We start from the raw sequence: 11,733 nt of genomic DNA on the forward strand, positions 1-11,733 counted from the left end.
TTGGGGCACCTTTAGGGGGAGGAGCATCTCTTGGTATGGCTGGTCCCAGGCCACAGGGCTCATGCTCTCTGGAGTTGAGGAAGCAGCCAGGGGCCATCTCCCCCTAGCAAAGCCAGAAGCATGGGGCCAGAGTTGTCAGACTACTTGTAAAGCTGTGGCACATATGAATTCCATCAAAGCAGTATCTGGAGGCCCAGAGCCTCACCCATTCAGTCGTATCCCTCTCCCCCACCAGTGTCCCCTGAAACACCTAGCCTCCTGCATAACACAATCTGAAAAGCCTGTGGTCTAGGCCAGTCCCTCACAGTCAGGATGGAGAGGCTAATCGAGGACCAGAGGGGACAGGGGACGCCCAATGCCTCACAGCCAGTCATCAGTATAGCCAGCACTACAATCCAGGACTCTCATGCTGGTAGGGCCACTAGCAATAAACCAGGAAGTTATGAACTTCCAGGTGATCTCTAACTTGGGCTCTTCGAATTCCCAAGACCACTCGGGAATTATAAACTTCATGGGAAGTTTATAATAAGGATCTGGAGAAGAGAGAATGTTATATTGTGGGGACAGGCAAAAATGCTTAGAATGGACCTTCCGGATTGACATTTTTGAGCACCTACTATGTGCTAGACATTTTGTCAGAACATGCATTCTGTGCTAGGCATTGTCGTATTTCTTCCTCCGTAACAAGCTAGTTAGACAGGCATAATTACCTTCATTTAGCAGATGTGAAAATGGAAGCTTTGGGGGTTAACCGAAGCTTGGGTCGATTAAATATTGAGCATCTCTTCACGGGGAGGCCGCCTTACTAGCTCCAGCAGGGGATTCTGGGATGAATGCTGACCCATAACCTATCTCTGGAGACACTGAGCTGAATCAGGTGGATGCATTCAAAGCATTAAAGACCCCTGATCACCTGCCCCACCCCCACTAATCGCAGGTCTAACTCTGCCCCGTCAGGAACGACTGAAGGGCACATTCAGTCTTGAAGGCCAGACGTGTTATTTCCTCATGGCTCACACAGCTGCTGGCCACAACAGGCAGAACATCTTGAGTTGGAAGGGGGGGGGGAATGACTCCCAGTTGCCATGGAAACTCAGGGGAAGGTGTCAGAAATGCCACATCTGTCATGTGGAAGTTCTGGGGCTGCACCATACAGAGCTACGGCCCCCCTTGGTGGGCCCGGGGGATGTGGCCCCCTTTTGGCTGTCCCCAGGACCAGCCCAAGTGCGTGGGCTCTGGGGAGAGGCTTTCCAGGACTTGACTGGGCCTCAAGGGACACTGCTCTGTCAGGTCGCACAACACTTTCCTTCTCCGCCTGCTGGCCGCACACCTCTCCTCCATTGCACATCCTCTTGCCTTCTTCGGAGATTCTTGGTCTTCTTCACGTGCTCCGCTGCTGTGACTGGGAAATGCACCGGACAGGGAGTCCAAGGGCTGACTCTGGGTCCTAGCTCTGGGACTCACTCACTTCACTGGGCCTCGGTTGTCTTCTCTGTACACTGGGCTGGGGCGGGAATCAAACAAGACCTCTGCTGAAAGAGTCAAGTTCTTGGGGAGACTTTCCCTGGCCCACTAGACCTGTTTCGGTTTGGCCCCTCTTTGGGCCTCCACACCCCTCTCGCTCCCCCCCACCATCATGCCACAGAGTAGCTGTTTGCTAGTTGTTCTCGTCCCTTGGACTGTGGGCTGTGTGAGTCGGGGACAAGGCCACCCCGGCCCCCCTGCACAGTCACAGAGTAGGTGGCTCACAAGTGTTAAAGGAATCGAGATGGTGGCAAGCTGCCGGCTCCGGCGCTTCTCCTTTTCTTTCCTGACCTTCCCTCCCTGGTTCAGTCTCCTTAGGACCCCTCAGACCGCTGCAGAGGTCTGAGAGATTCATGTCAAAGCCTTCATTGGGGCTAATGGCTTAATAGGCCTTTCGTTCCAGCACCTCGGGCCTCACAACACAGAGGCTGTGTGGAAGCACGCGGGACATTGGCAACCCCAAACTGGGCCCTGCAAGGCTGCCACCAAGCCGGGGTAGCTTCGAGCAAGCTGGCCTTTGACTAGCAGGGGCAGCAGCTCTGCTCCAAGCTGATCTGTAAAAGAGAGGTGCTGATGGCCTCTGCCTCACAGGGACCTTGTATGTCAGTGCTGTGTGTGTGTGTGTGTGTGTGTTATATTGCTTGGCACTGAGGAAGCACTGAATAAGAATTGAAGGGGAAAGTAAGGGGGCGGTCTTCATCCTAAGTAACGGTGGGGTTTCCCTCTAACACCCTCTCATGGCCGCCACCAACCCCCCCACTGCCGCCCGGCCCTGGTGTCTTGTCAGAGTTGGGTCCCAGGAGAAGAAAGCTCACCCTGGCTGTTCCAGTCTCATTGATTTGGACTCAACAAGACTCCGTGTTGGGCAGAGTTTTCGCCCCCTGTGGCATGGTCCTTTCCCCCACCTCTGCAGGACCAATCACTTTCCTTTAGTTATGACGCGTTTGTTAAGCACCTACTGCATGCCACTCCCATGCCTTCCCAAGCACAGCTTGGATCAGTTCCTTAGAAAAACTGCTGCCTTAGCTGCCCAGGAGCCCTTTCTTTCTTAGCTTCGGGTCTCCTTCAAACAGTGGCCCTTCCCCTCAACCACTCAGTTGCTCTGTGACCTTGGACCAAACCCCTCCTTATTTTGTACCTTAATTTCCTTATAGAAAAAAAAAAAAAACCGAGGCTCTAGAAGGTCTCTGAGAACCGAGCTCAGGTGGTTCCAGATGACCGGTTGTCATTAGTTCCTTGTCCCAGGGTCAGGGTGAGTTGTGTGTGTCCTGGGTGGAGCTCACAAAGGGCAGGGCTTGGCTTCCCTGCCTCGTGGGAGAGACACAGCCCCAGGTCTCAGGGTGAGCCAGTTCCCCTGGGGAGGGGCTAAGACCATGCTGGGAGCAGGGGTGTGGCCCGAGACAGGGATTCCCAGAGGGAGACTGCCATCTCTCCAGTGAGTTTCTAAATGTTGCCCAAAGCTGGCTGGCCTCCAGCTGAAAGGGGAACACAGGCCTTGGCGAGGCTGGAACAAAGCAGCGGCTCACTGGGCTCCACAGCTGGCTGGAGAGCCAGCAGCACTGAGTGGCGAGGAGAGGAAATCATGGGGACAGCTCCTCCGCAGTGAGGACTGTCTTTCTAAGCCACAAGCCTCCCCCAAGGAGCCTTGCTTGGTCCACATAGACTCAGCAACTCTCTGCCCATGCTTCCTCACTGGGCCTAATCAGAGTTCTGTGGACCCTGCTGCACAGAGGCTCCCCCTCACACAGCAGCCCCCCAGTTTGAGTTACAGCCCCTTGACAGTCAAAGAATTCTCACTCTGTTCCACCTGTAGTGTGCTTTGCTTTCACTGAAACTGCAGTCCCTCATTTAGTCCCCTCGGGGTGAGAAGCGGTTCCTCAACTTTGCAGGCACAAGGGAGCTGAGGTTGGTTCTTGCTTGAGCAATGGAAGAGCACGCTGAAAGTGCTGCGGCCTAGTGAGGAGCCAGCCCGGGACTGGAAACACCTACCAATACCTGACTTCTAGTCCTGACTCAGACTCTTACTGGCTCGATGACCTCGGGAAAGCCACTTCCCCTCTCCGTCCATGTTCCCTCCTCCATACAATGGGGATGATGCGAGAACCCACTCTGCCAACCTCACTCGGTTGGTGTGGGAATCAAATCAGAAAGTGCATGTAAAAGTGCTTTTAACCAACTGTGTGCTATATAAATACTCAGCAGCAGATGACAAGATGCCCTGCCTCTTCTAGGAGTCTGGCTCCACGCTTTCCCTTTCCCTCCGCCACCTGTAATGCTCACCTCCCTGCTGGCTCCTCGCCTTCCCCTTGGTCTTCAAATGTGCTCACAGCTTCCGTCTGTCCACTGACATACACCAGCAAAGTTCTGAGACAAATGGTCTCTGCCAGCTGCCTTTATCTGCTCTCTCTGTAGCCCATCCTCTTACTCCTGCTCTCTGGTTTACATACCCTCCCACCCCCGCCACCTCCCCCTTCATCCTCCTGGATGTCTCTGTGGACATGTGATCCCACTGATCCTGTGCCCACCTAAGTCCTCTGGTTTCTGTGGTAGGCAGCCTGTACGAGGGTCCCCACAATCCCCCCTTCCTGGTGTCCCCACCCTCATCCAACCCCTCTCTGGGGGGTGTGGACAGACCTAGTGACTTGCTTCTCACAAAGAAAATATGGCAAAGGTGATGGGTTGTCATTTCCAAGGTCTGATTATAAGACTTTGACTCCTGTCTTTCTCACACTCTCTCAGCATCTCTCGCTTGGACTGAGGAAGCTGGTTGCCTTGTGAGCTGCCCTGTGGTGCATTCCACATGGCCAGGAGCTGAGCGTAGCTGACAGCAGGACCTTTGCACTTGCTATTCCTTATCCCAGAATGTTCTCCTGAATATCAGCACTTGTTTTTTGTTTTCCTCTCCCTGCACTAGAATGTAAGGAAGGCAGAGGTTTTCCCTGGTGTATTCTCTACTGTATTCACAGCGCATATAAGCCTGGTACGTCCTAGGGGAGGTGGGGCCAGTTTTCATCCAGAAAGTTTTACCTATCATGAAGGAAGGCTTTCTGGAAGAGTCTCAGTCCACACCCACAGCACTTCTGCTTTCTCACAGTGAAAGCAAAGCACACAAAAAATGGACTGGGTGCAGGCATATATGTGAGAGCATGCGTGGAGCTATGTGGAGGTGGGTAGGATTGGGAGTAGGGAGTATGTGTGTGTGTGTGTGTGTGTGTGTGTGTGTGTGTGTGTGTGTGTTAACTGTGGAGTAACTGTGTGTATGTGCACAGGAGGGAGAGGGGAAAGATAAATTCCTGGGGCCTTTAGGGTGAGCCCAAGCCCCTCAGATTCCATCTTTGACCTCCAGCAGGTGTACTTGTGGCTCAGTGTCCCTTGAGGAGCCAAGAATGGTGGTGACTCTTTGGACAAGCATCTCTGAGGAGGTGGGGGGAAGCTTCAGGCATTTCCCCTCCTGAGCCAAAGGAATGCCGGAGAAGTCCTGAGAACAATGGGGAGCTGACAGCCTCTCAGTGGACCTGTGACGTGCGGACCCCGAGAGGAGTGCACAGCTGCCTGCCAGAACCTGGGGCATGGGACAGGGGCTGGCGGGGATACAGAGGAGCCACGGAATCCATGAAGGAGGAAGCCGGAAGCAGCTGGGGATGACACTGAGAGGCATTTCCCGCCTCAGGATGCCCTCCCGCTTTCTTCACTGCCGCTGCAGCTGCAAAAGCAAAAGACTCAGCTTCCCTCTGGCCCCAAGTGGCTGTCCTACACATTGGGAGCTCGGGCCCCAGGCAGCCCCACTCCCAGCTTCCCTCTCCGGTCCCCGAGGGAGGCAGGCAGCTCCTCTGGGTAGGTGCCCTATCCCACCTCGGTACAGTGTTCCCAAACTTTTCAATCTTCTTGGCACCACAACACACTCTGACATACTCAGATTGTGGTGACAACTTCCTCCCCAACCCAGATGGTAGTAAGCATGGCTACACATATTAGTGATGCTTCATGGTGACTCCAGGGTTGTGCCTAGAGAAGACGGGGATGGGGGTGTGTGCAATCCCAGCACGAAGCTATAACCCCATGCATGCCGGACCAGCTCAATGATCCAGGGACAGAAGCTCCGCAGAGCCTGAAGACCGAAGAAGACAACACACTTCAGAAAACGCGTGGGATGCACTGAGCCTGGGTGGCTCAGTTGGTTAAGCAGCTGCCTTCAGCTCAGGTCATGATCCCAGCGTCCTGGGATCGAGTCCCACATCGGGCTCCTTGCTCAGCAGGAAACCTGCTTCTTTCTCTGCCTCTGTCTGCCTGTGCTCACTCTCTCTCCCTCTCTCTCTCTGACAAATAAATAAATAAAATCTTAAAAAAAAAAAAAACGCGCGGGAGATAGTCAGACACAGGGAGTCCTTCAGTGAGAGAGAGGAAAGGGTGCTGAGAGATCCTGTAGATCTCCGCTGTCCAAAATGGTCATCAACAGCCCCATGTGACTTTGGAGCCCTTGAAATGGAGCCTGTGCAAAGCAAGGCATGCTGTCAGTGTAAAACACATCGTAGTTTGAAATCGTAATATAAAAAAAGAATGGCAAATATCTCATTAATAATTTTCAAGTTGAATTTAGATATAAATGGCAATATTTTTGATATGTTGAGTTAAATAAAATATATCATTAAACATATAATTACAAAAGACACTAATCTTGATTGTGGGGAGGGTTTCACAGATGTATATATACGTCAAAACTTTAACTGCACACCTTAAATATGTTGCAGTCATGTCAATTATACCTCAATAATGCTGTTAAAAAATTCTAAGTAGATCCCCCATTGCTACCCAAGAGGATAAAAAAAGAACTAATTTCACCTGTTGATTTATGGTGTGGTTCTTAGAAAATTTATTTATTTGTAAATATTTTATTTACTTACTTATTTGAGAGACAGAGAGAGAGATTGGGGTGTGGGGGGCACAGGGAGAAGAAACGAAACCTCAAGTGGACTCCCCCCAGAGCGTAGAGCCCAGTGTAGGGCTTGATCCACAACCCTAAGATCATGACCTAGGTCAAAACCAAGAGTTGGATGCTTAACCGACTGTGCCACTCAGCCACTCCAGAAAATTTATACTTACGTGTGTTGCTTGCATTGTATTTTTATTGGACGGGACTGACTTAGTGGTTATAGTTCATTTTACAGACCATGAAACTGAGGTCCAGTGACGGGAAGGAGCTTGCTCATGTAATGAGGTGGGGAAGATTTCATTACTCAATGGCAAGAATCCACAGGGCAAGAACTGCCTATGTTGGTTAAAAACAACAACAACAACAACAAAAAACAACTTACCTACCCCTGACCTTCACACAGTTAATAGGTACCAAGGCTTCAGAAGTGGGTGAATTTGTTGTAAACTCAGAAACCTTGAAGGGAAAGGGTAAGGAACAAAGGGGAAGGGGGACAGAGGAGCCAAAGAAATGAAGAAACTCCATGTGTGATGTGACCCCTTCCCCAAGATTCCATCCCCCTTCAGTAAATTGTATATAAATCTTATGGGGCTCCTGGCTGATTCACTTGGTAGAGCATGCAACTCGAGCTCAGGGTCATGAGTTCAAACCCAATGTTGGGTGTAAAGCTTACTTAAAAAAAAGAATATAAATCTTTTCTATTCCTCCACCCCAAGAAATTCACCAATACCTGGGACAGGGCTCTTGACTTGCACAAATCATGGCACAGAGGTGAAGGGCAGATCATTATAATGTTGTTTAGATCTCACGGGTCATGAAAGACTCTGGTAATTCATGGACCCACTAGCATGATCAGAATTTTAAGAGAAGAATATGATCATAGTGATTGTTGCTTTATTTCCCTCATTCAGCAACTGAAATTGCTTTAATTTAACCCTTTAATTCAGCAACTGAACCAGAGGATGCCTCTACTACGTTCAAGGCCAACCACCAGCCCCACCATGTTAGGTGCTGTGAAATATACAAGAAATCTATGGTCACTTGAAGCCCACAGAGAAGTCATTTCAGCAAGAGATGGATAAGCAAAGAACAAAGTCAAGAGAGTAGAGTAGTTAAAAGTATAGAAGGGTGCTTAGGGCTACCAATGAAACAGCTCAGTACCCTGGTAGGACCCAAGTCTAACTTCATTCGATATGGGCCTGGCTCAAGGAGGTGCTGGATGTGTCCATAATCCCTGACCAGGACGGAAATAAAATGGACCAGGAGGCCCAAGATCAGCAGGAACTGGGTCAATCATGGAAAGAGGACCAGTGAGCTGCATTTTGGGGGAAGGAAATGTGTGACAGTTGCTCTGAGTTCTGGATTGATCTGACTGTACTGTAGACAGAGAATCCCAGGATCCGAGTGGGCATAAAGGTGCCCAGACCCAGTCTATTGTGCCTTATGGCTACTCTCAGAGGACGACATGGTGGGGGCAGCTTGGTGCATCCCTTCACTGTGTCCTGCTAACCGTGCCCCAGCCTTGCCGATGCTCACAAGGAAGACCTGATGAGAGGATAGAGATGGATCTGCAGGAGCCAGCACCACGGTCACACACATGACTAGCTGGTGAGGCGTCCCTCGCCTTCCCCTGGAGAAGCAGCCAAGGCTGAAGAGTGGCTGCACTGTCCCTTTGGATCCTTTTCAGTTCCATCCAATTGTTCCCTAAGCATCCACTGAGCACCTAGCGCGTGTAAGGTCCTGTGGAAGTTACAGAATGGATCCCAGCCCTCACTTAGCTGGTACCTGTGCATACATTGTTACAACGCAAAGTGGCTAGGTGTTCCCAGGGCAGATCCAGCTAAAAAGCTATGGGAAGTTGGAAGAGAGAGAGAGAGCATTTCCACTTGGGTTGTCAGGATGACTTCATAGAGGAGGTGACATTTGAACTGAACTTGGAGAGGGGATAGGATTTGGATATCAATTCCTAACACTTTATACAGTGCTTACTGAGTACCAGATAGTCTTCCAAGTGCACTAAAAATAGTAACTCATTTGGGCAAACCACAATCCCATGAAGTAAGTATCATTGCCACCCCCATTTAACATTACGGAGGTGGAGGCACAGAAAGATTAAGTGACTTGCCCAAGGCCACACAGGTAGTAGATGATGGAGCCCAGAATCAAACCGAGATAGAGTCATGCTCATACCACTGCCTCTTGGATAAGCAGAAACAGGGTGGGCCCAGGGGTCCAAGCAATAGAATGAGCAGAGTCAAGGATGTGAGGAAACATGGCCCCCTTATGGAAAGCAGAGGTGAGTCTGTCAGGGCTAGAGTGTTTGGTGTATCAATAGGAGTGGGCAAAGATGAGGTAGAAAAGGAAGGTGGTTTCAAGCTGGGTTTTCAGGCACCTGAGGGTAATGTGTCTTAGGGAGCTTTGAGGGGTATAGTAGTGGCCATTACCCCAGGCCTGACTCCAGAAGGGAGGCATGCCCCTCTGAATCCAGGCCCCGCTGAGCCAGTATTGCCCATTTCCAGGAGGCCTTGCTAAGCCCCAGCAGCAGCCACTAAGCTTTGAGGTGAGTGTTCATTCAGGGACAAGAATGGAAACTTCATCATGTTTACCACAGGAAATACCACTGCATCAAGAGCCACCCCCCTTGGGAGGCAGGTTCCATTCCTGTTTTGTTTGTTTGGGGACTGAATGTTGTTATTCCTGTGTTTATGTCAGGGAATGTTTGCTATCAAAAAAACAAAGTCCAGGCAGCGCCCCTACCAATGCAACAGCCACAGAGCCCTTCGCTCAGGCATTTCCGGGCGCTAGCTTCCACCTAATGGATTTCTCCATTGAACAGCATCAAAGACCTCCTCTTTTGGTGTCCCACTCATCTTAAAGGGACTGGTGCTGAGCGGAAGTCATTTGACTCTGGAAGAAAAGCAGTTTCTAGACTTGGCATCCTTGCCTGTCTCCAGCCTGGGTGAAAAGTGAAATAGGCTTGTACCCCAAACCCCAACAATCAGGAGCAGAGACCCCCCCCCAAGCCTGGGCCCTCACACCTCCTCCCCCTGGGGGGACATCCCCAGGAGCCTGCAGGGCTCAGGCCTTGGGGAATAGCCCTAAGGAAGCGGATCTTACTAACCAGTTTTCAGAACCGAAAGCAGGAGAGGTGACACCACAAGCTTCCGATAAGCTCACCTTTATTTTGCAGATGAAAGAACTAAGACTCAGGAGAAGGGAGGAGGGCCCTGACTCAGAGAGAAGGGAGAGAGAGTAGGGGGAGTTCTGCAGAAAATCCTCTTCTTCTTCAAGCCCTAATCCCATCTCTTCTGCTGTGGTCCTCACTGTTCTTCCCTTCTTTGATGGCATAAAATATGGCTTGCATAGTTTCACACTAGGCTATGGAGCAGCACCCCCTGGGCTTCCTCCTTCCCTCCTGCAGGAGATGACAACTCTCCTTCAGCTAGGGCAGAAACCAAGGACTCATCTCCCCCCTCCCTCCCCCTCCTCTTCCCCAAAGCACCCAACAACGGGCCCTGTCCTGTGGGCTGGTAAGACCTATTGGTGTGATCCAATGAGCCTCCCCATTGACATGAGGGATACACTGACCACTGAAGCCAGTAGTGACTGAGGACAGGAACTGGAGAGTGGGCAGGTGGTGAAAAGAAGAGGACAGAAATAGACAGAGTCTCTGACAAGGAGGGGAAACTATTTCTCAAGAAAAGGGGAAGAGTCATGACACATTGCTAATGGCCAAAAAGCTGAGGAGGGGAAACAAAAAATTGGTGACCCAGTTATGATCTCCACAGCGCTGACACCCCAAGTCCTGTCTTATGCACAGCTGGAAACTTGTGCCTTGCTCTGCTGGTGGCCTTGAACTTGCACTCAGTTGTGCCTCTGGCGCAGGTGTGGGCATAGGATTTGCAGGTGTGATTGGTGCACTGAGCCAGCGATACTCTCTGGTCTGGACCCTGTGGGACCCACAGCAGGTGCTCACACATCCAGCTTCAAGGTCTCATGCATGAGGCAGCTGGATTGGAGGCTGTGTGAGGAACAGAGCCAATCTGATCCGTGTCTGACTTATTTCTGCATTCTTCCTCCATATTCTCCTGTACCTAGTGCACTGCCTAACACACAGTGCATGCTCAGTGCATGCTGGCTAATTACGGTAATCACAGAACACCTGCTATATGCCAGGCACTGTGCTAGGCACCTTACAAAGATGATCTCATTTCATCTTGACAGTCCTATGAGGAAGGTGTTGCATTTTTAGCCCCATCTTACAAATGAGAAAAATGCATGCTCGGTGAGGTTAAAAATGACTTGTCTGAGGTCACAGGACAAGTTCATGGTTGGACTAGTACTCAAGTTCAAGTCTATCTGATACTAGACTCAGGCTCATAACTCTGTGTTATACTGACGAATGAAAGAAACCAGAATCCACAACTCTAACCGCATTAGTCCTATGCTGAAGCAAAAGACATGAATTGATGAAATGTGAGGGTTCTGAGATTCATCCCCCTTTTGCAATGCAGACACGCACCCACACATGCACACACATAGCAGGCTTTGAGAACATCTTTTTTGTGCAAATGTTACAACCCCCAGCAGGGAAGTAATTCTGTGAAGCACAGGCTGCTGAGGGTTTGGGGGAGGGGGAGGGAGGGCCTAACCCAGGACTGGCTTCACACTGGACATACAAAGTCAAAAGGACAGACTGCAGCTGATGTCCTCAGCAGGGAACCAATAAAACGCTAGGGAATGGGGCTGCCCCTTTGAGACCTTGGGGAGACTCTTGGCTCCTGCTGCCCCTTCAGTGGCAGGAGGGGCAAGAGGGTAGGGTTATTTCATCACAGCAACTTCTGAAGCCCCGGCAGGGTGGGGGGGGGGGGGGGGGGGCCCTTGGTCTGAGCCGTTTATGCCAAGCACCTCCCAACACCTGCAGATCACAGGAGCTGACTTGGAAAGAGGAGATCCAGGAATGCCTGGGTGGTTGAGTTGGTTAAGCATCTGACTCATGATTTCACCTAAAGTCACAATCTCAGGGTCTTGGGATCGAGCCCTGTGTCAGGCACCTGCTCATTGTGGAGTCTGCTTGAGGTTCTCTCTCTCCTTCTGCCTCTACCCACTGTACTCTCTCTTTTTCTCAGAAATAAATACATGTTTTTTAAAAAAAAGAGAAGATCCACCTCTGAGGCCTTGGCAAGCTGCCATGATGCCCAGGGCCTCGGGCTAGTCTCCAGGAAACAGGAGACTTTGCTCCCTGGTCACTTTCTCAGTAAGGACTCCCTCAGCCACCC

This window comes from Mustela nigripes, chromosome X, assembly GCF_022355385.1.
Source record: "Mustela nigripes isolate SB6536 chromosome X, MUSNIG.SB6536, whole genome shotgun sequence".
Taxonomy (NCBI): Eukaryota; Metazoa; Chordata; class Mammalia; order Carnivora; family Mustelidae; genus Mustela; species Mustela nigripes.